The sequence below is a fragment of the Varroa destructor genome, unplaced genomic scaffold (assembly GCF_002443255.2).
Source record: "Varroa destructor unplaced genomic scaffold, Vdes_3.0 BEIS01000006.1, whole genome shotgun sequence".
Classification (NCBI taxonomy): Eukaryota; Metazoa; Arthropoda; class Arachnida; order Mesostigmata; family Varroidae; genus Varroa; species Varroa destructor.
This window is the reverse complement of record NW_019211459.1, coordinates 9,391,154-9,406,347: the sequence shown is the minus strand read 5'-3', so window position 1 is coordinate 9,406,347 and position 15,194 is coordinate 9,391,154. Positions and strand designations below refer to the sequence as shown.

Here is a 15,194-nt window from a genome sequence, read left to right as displayed (position 1 = left end):
TGTGTTCCTCATGTAAGCGAAGCATTTACATCACTCTGCGAATTTTTGCGAGTACTGCGTGACTGGCCGGTACCACAGTTCAATGAGCAGCGACCCGATGCCCAGCCCCAGGCCCTGGACGGCACGAATCAGAGCGACTTATACGGACCGACAGGCATGTATTCATTTGCCATCATTTTCCTCGTCTTTCCCTCCCCTCGCTCAGCTGTTTGTTCCGTTGTTTCTTGTTTCAGCAGCATTCTTTTCCGCTCTTAAAGTCATCCCGAGATCTTAGCACCGAATGTACTTTTGTGGCGTGTGTGTGTGCGCGCGCGTGTTTGTTTTTGGTGTTGTGTGAACGTGCTGCTCTTTGTACTTCACCGTCGCCGTCCTCGTGGCCGTTGGCCATGGCATCCGCCTGAGCTACGTATAGTTCTGCGCGAATTTGTTTGCACTTTTAGCAACTACAAGCCAAAACAAGCAAAAGCCAGCAGGCAGGTGACTAGATCGAAGACGAACTCACACGCCCTTCACCGGCGACGGGAGCGCATGGGGCACGAGGTAAATAGGCGTGCAGGCAGCGATGTTCATTGGAGGAGGTCATAGATTTCCATTAGTCGCGGCGGCGTCATTCGCGAAACAACCAGTCGACGCCACCACATGGGCCTACCTACCTACTACCTGCCTTTCACTGATGGTTCTATCTATAACATAGTTGCTATTACAGTTGTTGTACGCTGCGGCAGCTGGTCCTTTTGGTGTCATGTATGTGGGTCCTCTAACCCGCTCTACAGCACCTTTGGGCCGCGACAACAATCTCATAATTTCTTATAGGACCTGTTTACTGCTCTGACCGTCTCATAGTATACCCTTCCCTAGTATCGTACACTGCGCCTCCCGTTAACTCCGATGCCTATTTCGTTCGCTCTCATCCTAACAGTACAGTAAAGTTATACCACATCCAAACGATGAGGTGAACCTACTGCTTCAAGAGAGCGAGGGACAAGAGTAGCGAGAGAAATACCCATTTGAAGCGGCTCATATCGATCTCAGTTCGCAGTGTAGGGGGTGAATGCACATAAACGCGACGCGAATGTAATCAACCCCTTGTTTGTATTCATTGACTGCCGGAAACGATGCGCAGTCGTCAAAAACCGGTTTCTTTTGCCCTTTGCACCCTTTGCTCGATGGAATTCGTTGGGTAAATACGGTCATTCCTATGCATGCATACATGCTGTCATTGGCTCACTTGTCCTTAGTACACGGTTAGCTTATTGTAAGCCTATTAAGGTGAAACAAAAAGTTATCGAATATTCGATATAAAGAAAAATCATTTTCTGGATGACCTTTGAGTAATACATGTCCGGTGATGGAAACAATTTTCCCTATGGTGTCATCAATATAAATTATATTGCACGTAAACTAATTTAATAACTTATCTCCACTTATTCGCCCACGAAAACACTGTATAATTATGCTCATTCTTTTCCATACGTAACGCTATCTTTACGTCGAGAGAAAAGATGCTCTGTCGCTATGCTCCTGCTGTCAGAAAGGTCCTTATTGTGTTGATCATATCTTGCTACAGTGCAGTATACGCTTCAGAGTGCACTTTACAATGTATTCCTGAAAATCCAAAGGAAAAGTAAAAGCAGTGTGCTTGATAAATAGGCAAAGGCTCCGGGGCCCGATCCTAGACGTTCTCATGAACATCTAGGGTTCGGCCTACTGTGAGGAAGTAAATATTACATTATTCTGAATTTGTCTGGCAGTAAGTTATTTTGCTTAAGCCCTTTGCTCGTCCCGCGGCTTTCTGCAGTTGAGTTACAATTTACCCACAATGCTTTATAAGAGGTTGTTCGTGTGATGCAAATTTCGTACATTAGTTTTGTCAGCCAACGAAGTCAATTTAGATAGGTTAGCCTATAGAACTTAATATCAGTTTTGTTATTTCGCCAGACTTCCTGGATGTGGCAGGGACTGGATGGCTGCATGGACGGCAAATGGTCGAACGATTACGCAGTACAATTCCCATTTCGTCTATGGGACCAATTTGTTGTCTCGGGGTCGTCGAACCCGGGAGTTCAAACACTAAAGGGTTGAACGTGAGGGGCGTGTGTTAGGACAAATTACGAGCGGTGGGGTGACAGCATGTCAGTAGGACAACCAAGACTATTGGTGGATATGGTTTAAATAGAGTCTGCGTAGGTATGTCTAGCTTTCCTTATCCCACGTTCGGCTCCAAAATGCCCTATCCGTGCTTAGCTTTTGCTTAGAACTTTCCCCTATCCAGCTCTAGTCCCTTTTTTCTCTATAGGGGCACAATAGGGGAATTTCGGTCTCCTTCGTTGGTTTCGTTGCCATCACCACCGATGCGACCGCCAGTCATCAACAGCTGATGGGCCACTTCTTTAGTGTTCTGCGAAGGCGTGAGTCGTCGGCGAGAAGGATTCAAGCTAGCAGAAACATGGGAGACTTGAGAGAAACTGAAAACAGGGAGAGGCTCAGACATTATGGGAATACCCTAGACAAAGGTGTGGGGTTTAAGGGTTGGCTGGCCCAGCCTCAGATGCGACTGGGCATCAGGTGGTGCTCGGGGGCTGCGACGGCCTCGATCACGAGGGTTAGGTGCAGCAGGGACACTGGAATAGGGGGCGGGCCACGGGATGAAGTGCGTCGAGGCGAGGCTTTGGGAATACTTCTGTACAACATGCAGCGCGCGGCACACACTCACGCCTCTAACACCCGCCCGCACCGCCTGTTTGCTGCTTGCTCTACTCGCTGCGAGTACCACGGCTAGGTTGTCCATGCTGGAGTGGTCCATGGGTTCGGTGGTGAACTGGCGAACGACGGCGCCGACCGGTCGAAATGGCGGGTGATTTTGAATTTCGTAGAAAACTTCATTGAACCTGAGATGGTATGCACTCTACGCTATGACCGAAACCATTGCATGAGGTGAGAGAGAGAGAGAGAGGATCGTTGGCATTGCATCGTGTTAGCTTTCTTCGCTTCTTGCGACTGCTCCTAGTTTTCCTGGGTGCAACGCGTCGGGAAGAAGCGCAGTGTCTCGTCTTGCGCATCCATATGAACCCCACTACGGCAGCTCCTGGCAGCTTCAGCCTCGCTAAGCTATGGTATACCACTGCGCGAGGCAAACAAAAACGAAAAGGACGCCTTCAAAGGAAAACCTGAGATCTATCTCATAACACTACAGTAAACCGTACAACAATACCAACAGGTAGGTGCAGCTGCCACGGAGATTATTGTTGCGTAGTGCAGTCACTTCGAAAGTCGCTTCCACTATAATAGCAGAGAAGACCTCTTATTTGTTTTTTGTCAATTCTTTTCTTTGTGTACATCGAAATCGCAACTATAAAACAACCGTATATAATGGTGTAAAACACAATAAACATCAGCCGCAAGGGTCTAGACGAAAAGAAATAGTCATCTCAACAAGCGATATTTGTAGGACATGGAAGCGCGGGGGCTCTGGATATCCTCTAACTAACTAGAGCTTTCATCGTAGACATTGACTTTCTTAACTAGAAATTGTAGTAGGACTCAACCAATCAGTTACTCCGTCTAAGCTAAAATCCACTGTCGCTTCGTTCAGTCTCATGATCTCGAGAGGAAACTCAATGTTCTCAGTGTGACGATTGATCGTCCTTTGAATGCTTTCCAGCCATGATATTTAAATAAGTACACTTAATCACACAGCGTACAGCTCCAAGCTATCCAATGCTATCAGTCATTCACCTTATACTTAGTGTGTGCATTTATGCACAATTTCTACTGGCGTTGCTTTGATAGCCTTATAGATAAGGCCGTGGTCAATTGCGCTGTAGCTCAGGCAGGTTCACAAAGTTGCATGGTCCGTTTATATGGTGGATATTGGAGATGCTACACACGTTGAGGATCTAGACACCCAGTCCGATTCATTGTTCGCTGTTGCCATATGCGGTTTTGTAAAACGAGGTAGCCACACTGATAGGAATCCTACAAATAAACCACCATACTTAACCTGCCTACGGCACCCTACTTCCCAGCTTGCAAGAGTTGCATTGCGCTACCATTGTGGTAGACCTGGTCGGCTTCGATTTGTGCATCGTGCACCAATAAACGTGTAATCATTGCTTTACTATGTTCGACATTTTAATTAGATGCAATCAGTGAACGATACGAATCACCGCTCAATGCCCAAATCTAAAATGAAACTCTCTATCCAGAAGTACCAATCCTTGTATAACGATATACGTAATCTAAGTGTATGTATTGCAACCATATACAATTAGAACATGATCAATGAATTAGAAAAAATCGAACGAAGGTAGTATCTGTATGAGGATAGCGTTTTCAGAGCAGCCTACATGAACTATTAGTGTTATCAATAGGGCGACCTTTGTAATCCAGCCAGGTAATGGCATAGCTCGGATTCGCTAGACGCGTGCTGTAGATATCCTTGTTCACATTGTGATTTTGCCCCTTTCGTGACGGTAATAACGTCGGTAACTTTCCAGCGTGATTAATAACAGCATAGACTTAAGAAGACATCAGAATTTTTCCCCGGCATAGTTCAAATCTAGCACCGCAAGTAAATTACGACTACGATTCGAAAGGAACTACGATTTGATCTAAGATATAGCTTCTTTGCTATTTCCAATCGGTGATTTAAAACAAGGTTCTACTACTTTTGCGGCAATAAACGATCATTTCGAGGCGGACAAAGCCGTCAGCCTTATTTTTGCGGTACATAGGTAAATATATCGCTAATCCATTTGACAGGCTCTGTCCTACCTGCCGAACACTCATAAAACATTCGAAGATATTTGTAAACGAGTAAAACTAAGAACCCAATTAACAGCTGCTGCTGCCGCCGCCCTAGAATAGAACGTTACAGGTAATGCAGACCATTTGTAGATAGTAAGATTTGACATTTCAAAGCTTCGTCGTCGTTTTAACCATGAAACTGAACTCTCGGCAAATGTTTCAGAGCCGGTGAGCTACGGATAAAAGTTATTAACATAGGATCGTACGAAGTGCGAACCAAAAAAAAAAAAGTCCCACAACATGGAATCGAGTATTGCTGGCACCTTTTTCGTGATCATTGTGGTACAGTTCAATGTTAGTTAACATATATGTGAATATACCAATGAGCTGAAGTATTATATATATATATATAACACACTACAGCCCGTTCGTTAATAAATGAACATGAATTAAAGCTTGATAGTTTTACTAAAAACTGAAACCGAGCGATCTCGATGGCTGATGATCTACTTGCATTAGGAAACATAATGACTTATCCACAAGCGATACACGTCGCGCCCGGACTTTCTACTGAAGAAGAAACGCAATACGCGACGATCATAAGTGAAGCGTGGACGCCGCTTTACTGTCAGTAGATAGCAGGAGAGAAGGTGCAGCATAGAAAGAACAATCGCTTGGAATGAAGCGCCAACATGAAGCACGACTTCACGATGGACCGTTTTAACGCCCATAACAACACACGAACAGCGAAAGTTTACGCGAAGGCACGATAGCTACTATGGGTAAAACACCAGCTGCTACCCAGCGCAATATCCAATTCTTGCGGTGTATAAAGGAATCGCTACTATACAAAGCCAGGATACTCGCCATAGCATCTTGGCCGCAGGAAAAGCCGTCTAGACGTGGAGTTTTTGTGTGCATGGCGACAAATTTCACGCAAATCGCCAGCTCCGGCAACAGAAAATCAATCAGACAGATGACAAGCGACAGCTTGCCGTTCACTGCCATATCACCGTTGTTAGACGCGGCGAGACAAGATTACGACATAAAGCATTATGTACTATTATAGAAGGAAAGAAGGAGACGAAACGAGCAAACATGACCTTCTTTTTTGTTGGTTCTAGTCAGTGCACCTGCAGTCGCGGTAGCGCCAGTAAAAACCACGAAGAGAGGAGTAGATATGGTAAACACTAACACGAGCAGCAGTAGATTATCATATAATGTCCATACTTGACAGGTTAGGATATCAACACTGCACTGTTAAACACCTGTAAGGATACGGAGACATTGAAGGCGTACGCGGGTTTGACAACAGTTAGTGGCTTTCTCGTTCCTTTTCTCTAAAAAGGAGAAGCCCCTAAAACTGGCGCCATTGAAAGCCATAGACAGGCAGTGGGGGCTAGCTTGTGGTCCTTCCTTGCCTCCAGCTGATGCTGGACACATAGCGATACCACACGTTCTTCGCTGTAGTAATCTTCGTACCACACTTGCGGTTTAATAAACGGCAAAGTGTTGATTAGTACTGCAAGCAGGCAGCTGCGACGATGGCCATCGTATCGAGAAAATGCTCGGACCAGCGAATCGTATATTGCTTCACAGCTGCTTAAGGCAAAAACTTGTTAGTACACTGGCAGAAGAAACGGTGATTGTCTAGTCAGGTCGCCTCCATCCCAGCGTCGTATGCGGCCTTCAGGACATAACGTCTGCTATGTGTCAGGATCTTCAGCTGTTATTGCAGCTGTATCGTAGTCAATGCGATCAAGTCCGTGGTGCTTCTCATCATCGTCGCTGATAGTCGTTGCTACCGGTAGATGCGATCATAATTTCACTGGCGTTGCATGTTTGTCATGATCGCAATACCAAGCCATAAAACGGTGGTGACATAACGACCTTAAACATGACCAGTAATATGTTATAACGAAGCAGGTTACCATGCGACGAGCAAGAGTGACGAGGTAGTTGGCGTTGGCCATCGGCGGGCTTCAGCTGATATCGCCGACGACCGTTAGACTGCTTAGCCCATTGTTGCTTGTTTGGGCCACAGCGGCGGTGGCAGCAGAAACAACAGTAAGTTAATAAGCCGGTTCCTAAAGCTTCTTCACCAGTTTACTGCCGCTGACCGCTGCCACCGTGGTACAAGCCTGCTTTATTTACGTCTAAAGCACTTACTAATTCGGTTGCTCAGGGCCCAGGTCGCTCGCTATGCGACGACACTGTTACCTATCTAGCTATTTCGGCTGAGTCTAATTGTCTGAAGTTGTCGTTGTTTAGATAGAAAGGGAATAAGGGGCACGCAGGTCAGTACGGTGCGTCAGTTGTGACAACGACAGTCAGCAATTTGTTGCGGCAATCCGAAGTGTGAACGGTAGTAGTGTCACTCTACTGAAATCTAATAAATTTTCGGAGCACCAACGAGAGTTATGATAACGGTGCGCATCGAGATGTCGCTTAACGTTGACCCCCTTGAGCTTTGGCTGTCCGCAATGGCTACGACCCCATACCCCCATTCGGCTACTGCCACCACAGCAGTTGTTTCTTCTTGCGTACGTACTTGTTAGTACGGTTTACTAGCAAAGTATTGTAAGATAAAGCAGTACTCATTTGACTTGACCCGCTGAACAAAGCGGGCTGTGTCATCAGCCGATACATGGGCAAAACTTGACGGTCTTCATGTCGCCGTTGTCACCATCTTCGCTGTGTTTTTGGATTACTTTATAGTCTGCTAGTTCACCGGAGACGTAACAGATAAGGAAACAGTATTGTATTACTCAGGAAAACGATGAAACGATGGTGTAGATGATTAGAAAAAATTGCCCAGACAGACTGGATCGATGGATAGCTTCAGGAAGATTGACACCTAGTAAACGAGCTCGATTAGCTCAATTCAATACAAGTCACCAGCCTGTGACAAGCATAAGAATTCGTTGTAATTAACAACAGATACGGTTGAAACGGGTGAAATTGGGCTGGTTCTTCACTAACAATTCGAAAGGCAAGTTACGCTGAAGACGTAGAAGATTTGGTTTTTCGACATAGTGGTCCCCGAGAACCCATGTAACCGATGCTGATAGCCTTCGCAATGGCTGACATATTTATTTAGTCTGTATACTTCATGCTCGTACCAAGTGAATATCCAAGCGGTAACGTAAAAAGCCGCTTAATTACCTCAATAACTTCCACAACAATAGAGAGTTCGTTACCCTAATAATTGTACGACACTAGACGATCTATGAAAACGTCGACAGTTTTGCTATGCATGCGTTATTTTCCAACGCCGCTTATGAAAACCTGTGGACCTGGGTAGCCAATTTGACGGCAGCTGAATGAAATTACCGCATCACCTAGACCAACGTAACTGTAAATATTGCAGTAAATTAACGTCCTCAAAATCAACGACGGACACCTCGTATTTCATACGTTTCGTTTATATTTGTGGTTCTTTATTTTCTCAGAGAGATTACCAGCCCTTTCCCTGCTGTCAACACTCGGAGTTAAGCTTCGGCTGTTCAAGTGAGCTAGAAGACTCGCGCTTACTCCGCCTTTACGACGTTGCCTTATCATTCTTGACACGAAGCTTATATAGAATATCCCGTGATAATAATACATAAGTGCAATCATCACATAGGGTATTTTATGATTATTTTTTCTACGCGAGCTATTTCCTTTTTGAACGAACGGGACGGGAACTGGATATTCATAAAATAGTCGCCTGATCATGCATCTGTCATTTACGGCGAAAGTCGCAGCAGCAACAGCCGTAGCGAAGTCATGCTTTATGGACCCCTAGACAGACAGGAACGAAATGTCAAAAAAATACAATTAAAAACGATAAAAAAGCAAAGTTTTCTAAAGTTTACAGATGCACTACTGCTTCAGAAAAGCACTACAATATTTGGTTATGATCTTCGGTCGGCTAGATGGTCGGCTGGCAGTAATCGGCGGTGCCCGGACCACGGAGCAGACTTAGAGATAAACGGCAATTCATTAATGTTACTTTGAAATCAAAGTAAATTTGGCGTCTCGATAATTTCGCCTTTGGAACTTAGGCATTTTGGTATATGCAGTTTATTATGTTTGGATTTGTCAAGCGAAGCTTTTCTGAGCCCAGGGGAAATCTGAAGTCAACAACGCGCAAAGCCACTTGGCAAACAGCATTAAAGAAAATGATGCAATGGGTTTTCGCTAATATGCCGTTGTACTGAACTCGGGCAAAACTCGTATAGATTATACTATTACTGGTGTCGAACCGCAAAAACGACTGTTAAGGATAGATCCCTAACAAATTTTGAGCTATTTAAACGCTCTTCAGCCCCTACACCTACTTCGAAGTATGTACAACTGTTCGAAAGACTTGTGCACGTATACAAACACACATATATACTATTGTTAGTCAGTGTGAAGCGAGAAAATTCCTTTTGACGAGTTCCTATTTTTTTAAAAGTGCTAGTATATTATAGTTTCAGAAGTTGTATTCGCGTGGAAACTAAAGTTCGAAACCGATGGTTAGCAGAATGTTGATGAAAGAGATTAAAATTAATTGCGAGCTCACAGCAAGCCAATGGCTGAGCGTAGTGAAGAAGCCATTCGTGGCTCCGTCGTAATATAATTTTCTCACACTTCTTTTGAAACTTGCTGACAATAGCCCTTAGCCACTAATAAACCAAAGCGAGAGGAAACTTGAAGAGGACGCCATTAACAAGCGCCACTTTTCCTATCATTTCCGTCATTCAGCTGCTTGAGGCGGCCCAGGACAACTGCCAAATATTGTTTCCGAGAACACAGATGAATTTCTTACACATGGCTCTAGTTGCAGTTCGGCACCTTCTCTTTAGAATTCCGTACAATTTGTCTGCATTTACTTCCGATTCTTGCGCTAAACTTGGTGAAGATTCGCTGCTACCTGGTTTGCGTCACCTTAAAAGTGTCAAACGCCATATGCTGTCCTTCATCTATTGTCGAAATGGAACCTAAATTACTCTACGGTTGTATTAAAATGTAGTTACGCTCGCAATAAACAAAAGCAGACGATTTTCTGGGAAAGCAAAAATGCTGCTTTTTTCACCCCAGAGAACTGTTTGCAACAATTAAAAAGTATTGTATGATCCATATATTTTCATATATAAGTTAAAAAGAGCTTAATCGATACAGATAAAACATGCAGCTTACAGCTTACATGCCTCTTACGCACTTTAAACTCTCGTCGCTGCAGTAGGCAACCATTTTGGTATGGTGGCCTTATGATTTAGGCGCTCTATTGACCTTCTCAGTTACTGCTGCGTGTTGGAACGTCTCACCAAACTCACCCACACGGCTAATCCTAGCAAGACAAAATCTTCTTATTGCAAAGTAATTTTCTTCGGCATCGACTACGCGAAATCGGTTATACGCCGACCAACGGCCATTGAAAAAAGGGATCTACTGGGTCCCTAAATCATTTTGCTACTGACGGTTCGATGCCATCGCCTCCCCGACGATCGAGCGAAGTTTCAAACGTGGCAGTCCGTTCGCCATTTGGTCACCAGACCCCTGTTCGTGGGTTGCCACCCACGTGATCTCTCGTGTCCCCAGCTCAGCGGGTTCTTGCCTACAATCTCTTACGTTATCATAATCCCCATCCTGGTACCTGGTCTGAGCGAATTTGGAGTCCTTGACTGCGCGTCCAACATGGCACACGTTCCCGGCCCGTCAAGTTCTACTGCCAACAGATTGGTCAAGCGTACGGTACTCACGGAGCTGCCTAATGGCTGAGCCCTCATCGATAGCGACCCCCCATTCAGTCGCTATTCCACCAGCAGTTGTCGCTATTTGTAATTGTCCTCCGCCCGAGCTGGCGCGACGTACATTCCCCCATATGCGAACAATGGAGGTGGGATAGCAGTAGTGGTCTTATAGATGGATGAAAGTTACGGACTACTGACGGGCCGCTCTGCTGAAGCCACTGCTGCTTCGTTTTGTTGTTATCTCATCACAGTTCATCTCTCCGGTAAACTCATAAGTAGCACGAAACTGGCATTCCCAAGCCCGTACCGAACATCTCCAAGTATCTCCATGTTTTCGCGCCATTATCATTGTTGGACACAACAAAAGAACAACCTCTAACACTGTGCGTGCGGGTGACAAGCCAACAATTTTCACATTAGGGACACTGTCATACCACTGTATCAGCAATAGCCGAACGTGTTTTGGTGCACTTCAAAGTTATACTACCCTAGACGAAACTACTTCCTATCACTGTTGGAACTGCGACCGCCCTGCACTACTGCTGACCCGATTTAGCGTCATTGATAGGCGCCTCAACGGCCCTCTTCCGCGTCAAACCAGCCTGATGGGTCGTTCGTGGCTCGCGCGCCCCCGCTTCCCGATCGTCGGTGAATGAAATAATTCATCGGGACCTACTGTCCTCTAAGCATCCTCATTATATCACACGTACACAAGTGTCATTCAGTTGCACCCAGAAAGATAGATAGCACGGGCAGACGGACGCGCAGAAGTGTATGCAGGTATATCGAAATACCACCAGTTTCCGCCACCGTAGACTCATCCGATCCGTACGGGTCAGGACTAGCAAAATATATACAAAAAAAAAAAAAGGAGGATAGCCTGGTCATCAATGGTAGGCCATCGCATCGCAGTTTTCGAACATCGCATTGCTCGCTATGGCGGACTGGTACATACGTAGATTACGTAGTATTTGTCAACTGATACGGGAGGGCCTGCGTCGAAGAGAGAGAGAAGGGGGGGGGGGGGTCCGCGAACATTTGGTAAATGGTCGCTCGTACAAATCAGCAAGATATCGAGATTTGCTATGCCTAATTATAGTGATGAGTTTGTGGTAGTGATGGAACTGCTGGTCCGGATACCTAATCGTACTACAACAGGACAACTACTCCATGATGTAATCGAGGCACAGCAACTGAGTCACTGAAACCTCGATAAAGGCATATGTATAATAAGAAACGCGGGTATGGGTCATGAGCAACTGCGACTAATTCGTTCTGTGGGCTGTGTGTGAACAACAGATGCACAACACTTATGGAAAGCTCGTATATACATACAACAGAGAGCCAAGAGTCACACTAAACACTATGGTAATAGTGTCTAACCAGACTATAATGGGCTTCTGGTAAAGGGGAAAATTAAGCACCTGTTAAACATCGAACCTAATCGTATTGTTCAAATGCGGACTTCGTTACTTTTCCAAGAAATAACTTCCTTTAATAACAACGCACTTCCTTCTAAGGTATAAAGAAATCTGTATATTACGAAAACGTTTTGCAAACCAGGAAAAACATTATCAGCTTTAATTAATCATGAACGAGCCAACCAGAAATGAGCTGGAAGCGCCGATACATGGCGTCGTAAACAGAGCCGCCTAAAAAATTCGCGTAAAAGCTTACGCTGATTTAAGCTGCCTGGACAGGGTGCGCAGAGTAATTGGAAATGACAAAAAATTGCTAAAAATAATTGTAGTTATAAAATGAGTTAGAAGACGGCATAGCCTTCGTATTAAAGTTAGAACAAATTTGAAAAAAAGGAAGGAAACATATAGAAAATTACTTGGTGTAAGAATTTCAGAGAAAAAAAAAAAACTAAGCTCGAATATTGATTCTGTAAACGCTGCATCAAAAATTACAGTGTGATTTATATAGTGATTTTAACCCAACATCTTTTCCCTATCAAGTCAAGAGATAATAACGCATATTCATCCCTGTGCTGTACGAAGGGGAGCAGTTGAGCGGTTACATTTTCTTAACAGACGTATTTCTGGCTATATTTTTACGTTCTATGCTTTAGTTTGTTACAAATATAGAATTTGGATGAGCTGAAAGGAATATTGGTCAATTACAAGTTATATATATGTTCGCAGTAACCCCTCCGTCTTCAGATATATACGGTTTGAAAGTAAATTTCAACTGGCGAAATGTTGGACGTTATGCTGAATTGGCAGCCGGGGCTACAGATAACTTACCCAACGTGGTCAAATCAATTCCGATACACCGGGGCGTATGTGCCGAGATAGTATTGGCAATCGAAGCTTTCATTATATACAGAAGACTCCCCGCTAGATAGAGCGGAACGCGGCTGTCGTATTGATTAGGACAAGAGACCCGTTTGATGAAGTCCTGCAAAACGACTGATAAAGCTGTGTTATCTGGTAGTATTATCCGTCATTTTCTATATAGTAATCACTGGACGGATTTGCGGCTATTTCGAACGCGAAAAACATACCTGTTTATATGTAAATATAGGAAATTACTTTGCCAATACTCGAACCTGCGCAAATTATTAGAAACTATTTAGTCAAAACCACTGCGATCACTCGCTTTGTTTTGCAGAGAATTAGATATACTCTCTCGAAATGTTTGCAATATCTTATTTTTGAAATATCTTAAAAAACTGCCTACTTTTTTTTTGTGCAACATTGAAGCTTGCTCATTTAGGAATTTCCATACTTGGAAGCAATCTCATTTGGTCGTGTCTTGATCTATGCAGCTTTCAGGTCGTAAATCTTTGCTGAATTGAGTCAGTCATCAAAATGGGTCTGGGAAAATATGAATTTCGGATTGGCAGCGATTTCGGAGCAGATCTACCGAGCCAATTTCAGCGGAAAGCGGCCGTTAGCAAATTGTGCGGGGCGTCTGCTTTCTTGTCATTCTATTATCAGATACCCCTTCTGAATGTACATTACTTCAGGGCTGAACGTTGATTTTCGACAGTTTTACGTTCACGAAGAGCGTAAACAAACATCGGCGAATCGGTATCGAAATATGCCTAGAATGATTTGACTAGGGATTATCCTAAAACCTTAGAATTCAGAATGCATCTTGTCTGCGTACATATCTGTACGCAATGATTATACGATGAATCAGTCAAACAAAGGGCAACGTAAACAGACGTTCGAAGTAGAGGTTAATCCTAGGCGGATTACATGATCATGTTGATACTGCGTGTTGGGAAATTTTCCGTCGGCGCCTCTCTACTCCGGCAGACAAATCAGCAACGATTCACAACCGCTAGTCGATACGCCACCTCCCATCACGGTAACAGGACCATCCCAGTTTGGCCAGCGCGACCGCACGACGTCAGTTCTCAATAACCGCCACAAGATTTCACCTTTCGGGGCCAACAGCCAGCTAACTGTGGTCATTTTCATCGATGATACGCCGACCACCAGATGGCGCTGTCGTCAGTCATTGGATGAGTTCACATGGTTCCGCGCGTGTCAGTAGAGGAAAGATGGGATGCAATGAGTAACTTACGTAAGTAACGCAAACGATTTGAGCTAGCAGCTTAGACTTTATAAAGAAGTGGTCGCGAAAGCCATGTTAACCGACGTGTAGTAGTTAGTTTAGGGAAGTGCCTAGAGAAATGCTGGGATGAGATAAATTGTCACAGGAAGATTAAACTACGTACCAGCCAAACTGAGAACACCATGGTTACAATAGTTTACCCCTAAATTGATTGTTGGTCTGGCTGACTGGTTAAGTGGTAAATGTTCGTACATTTTTGGTATTTTTTACCAAATTTTTTACGCTAATTTTTTATCGACCGATCCATGGTGCCGTCGGAGGCTTTTTGAAACGATGCGAGCGCCATCTCGTGTCCTGACCCATGTGGTTACTAGCATCAAACAGCTTTACCGTTCAAACCTAACCTGGTACATGAACAGCTAATGCTCGAAGACACCGATTCGGATATTAAATATATATATTAGTCGAAGGCATGACAACTAAATTGGCCGAAGTACCGGTCCGTCGACTGGCAGAACAATATGGATTTCCTCGTCCGGACTACAATGGGTACGTGAAACTGTATAATCCTTTATCAAGACGATTATGAAGAAATACAATTTTATATGTACTTTGGATTGACAAGGTTACGAGCATGGGTACGTCTGCATGCAGTGCATCTCTGGGTTTAGGTAGTACTGTCATCTTAAGTGCCGGTACTTCCACTGTTGCTTGTCGTGAGCTTGAAATGATTTTACCGATTCATAGTAGAAAGTAGCGGGCACAAGGATGTTAGTCTCAAGCCGGAACCCTACAAAACAAAAATAAGAGCCGTGCTTGAACTTGAAATGGGTGTACGGCTTCTACGAGAAATTAACAGGCACTGGGAACGTCATAGGGGATTGTAGGTGACTGGACAAAAGTGGAATGCTAGCATTCGGGTAGATAAGAAATAGTTTTGCAGTAATAGTAATGATAATATGAATCTAAGGACGTACATCTTGCATTCTTTCTAATTCAGAATAATCGTTTGACATAATATTCGTTAGCTGCCTAAAGGCTGAAGACGTCAGCGTCAATTCACACACTAAGAACGTCACGAAATATGACCCGTAACGAGGTCAGCTCGTAGGGCTAGAATTGAGCACTTCAGGAACCAAACGCCGAAGAGATCCATCCTTCCGGCTGTTCGATCGAAACTCGTTTCTTTTGCTGTTC

General features: G+C 44.3%; 1 protein-coding gene across 24 annotated transcripts in view; it reads left to right on the top strand.

The window, feature by feature from the left end:
- The first annotated feature begins 13,777 nt into the window (after positions 1-13,777).
- The window catches only part of LOC147754830 (uncharacterized), a 141,078-nt gene continuing 139,661 nt past the window's right edge, over positions 13,778-15,194 (top strand). For 22 of the 24 annotated variants that reach the window (XR_015329797.1, XR_015329804.1, XR_015329805.1 and 19 more), the window contains exon 1: positions 13,778-14,546. The gene's annotated coding sequence lies outside the window, so the exon portion shown is untranslated. The remainder of the gene's footprint in view (positions 14,547-15,194) is intronic. The other 2 variants (XR_015329793.1, XR_015329791.1) reach the window with 1 other exon arrangement.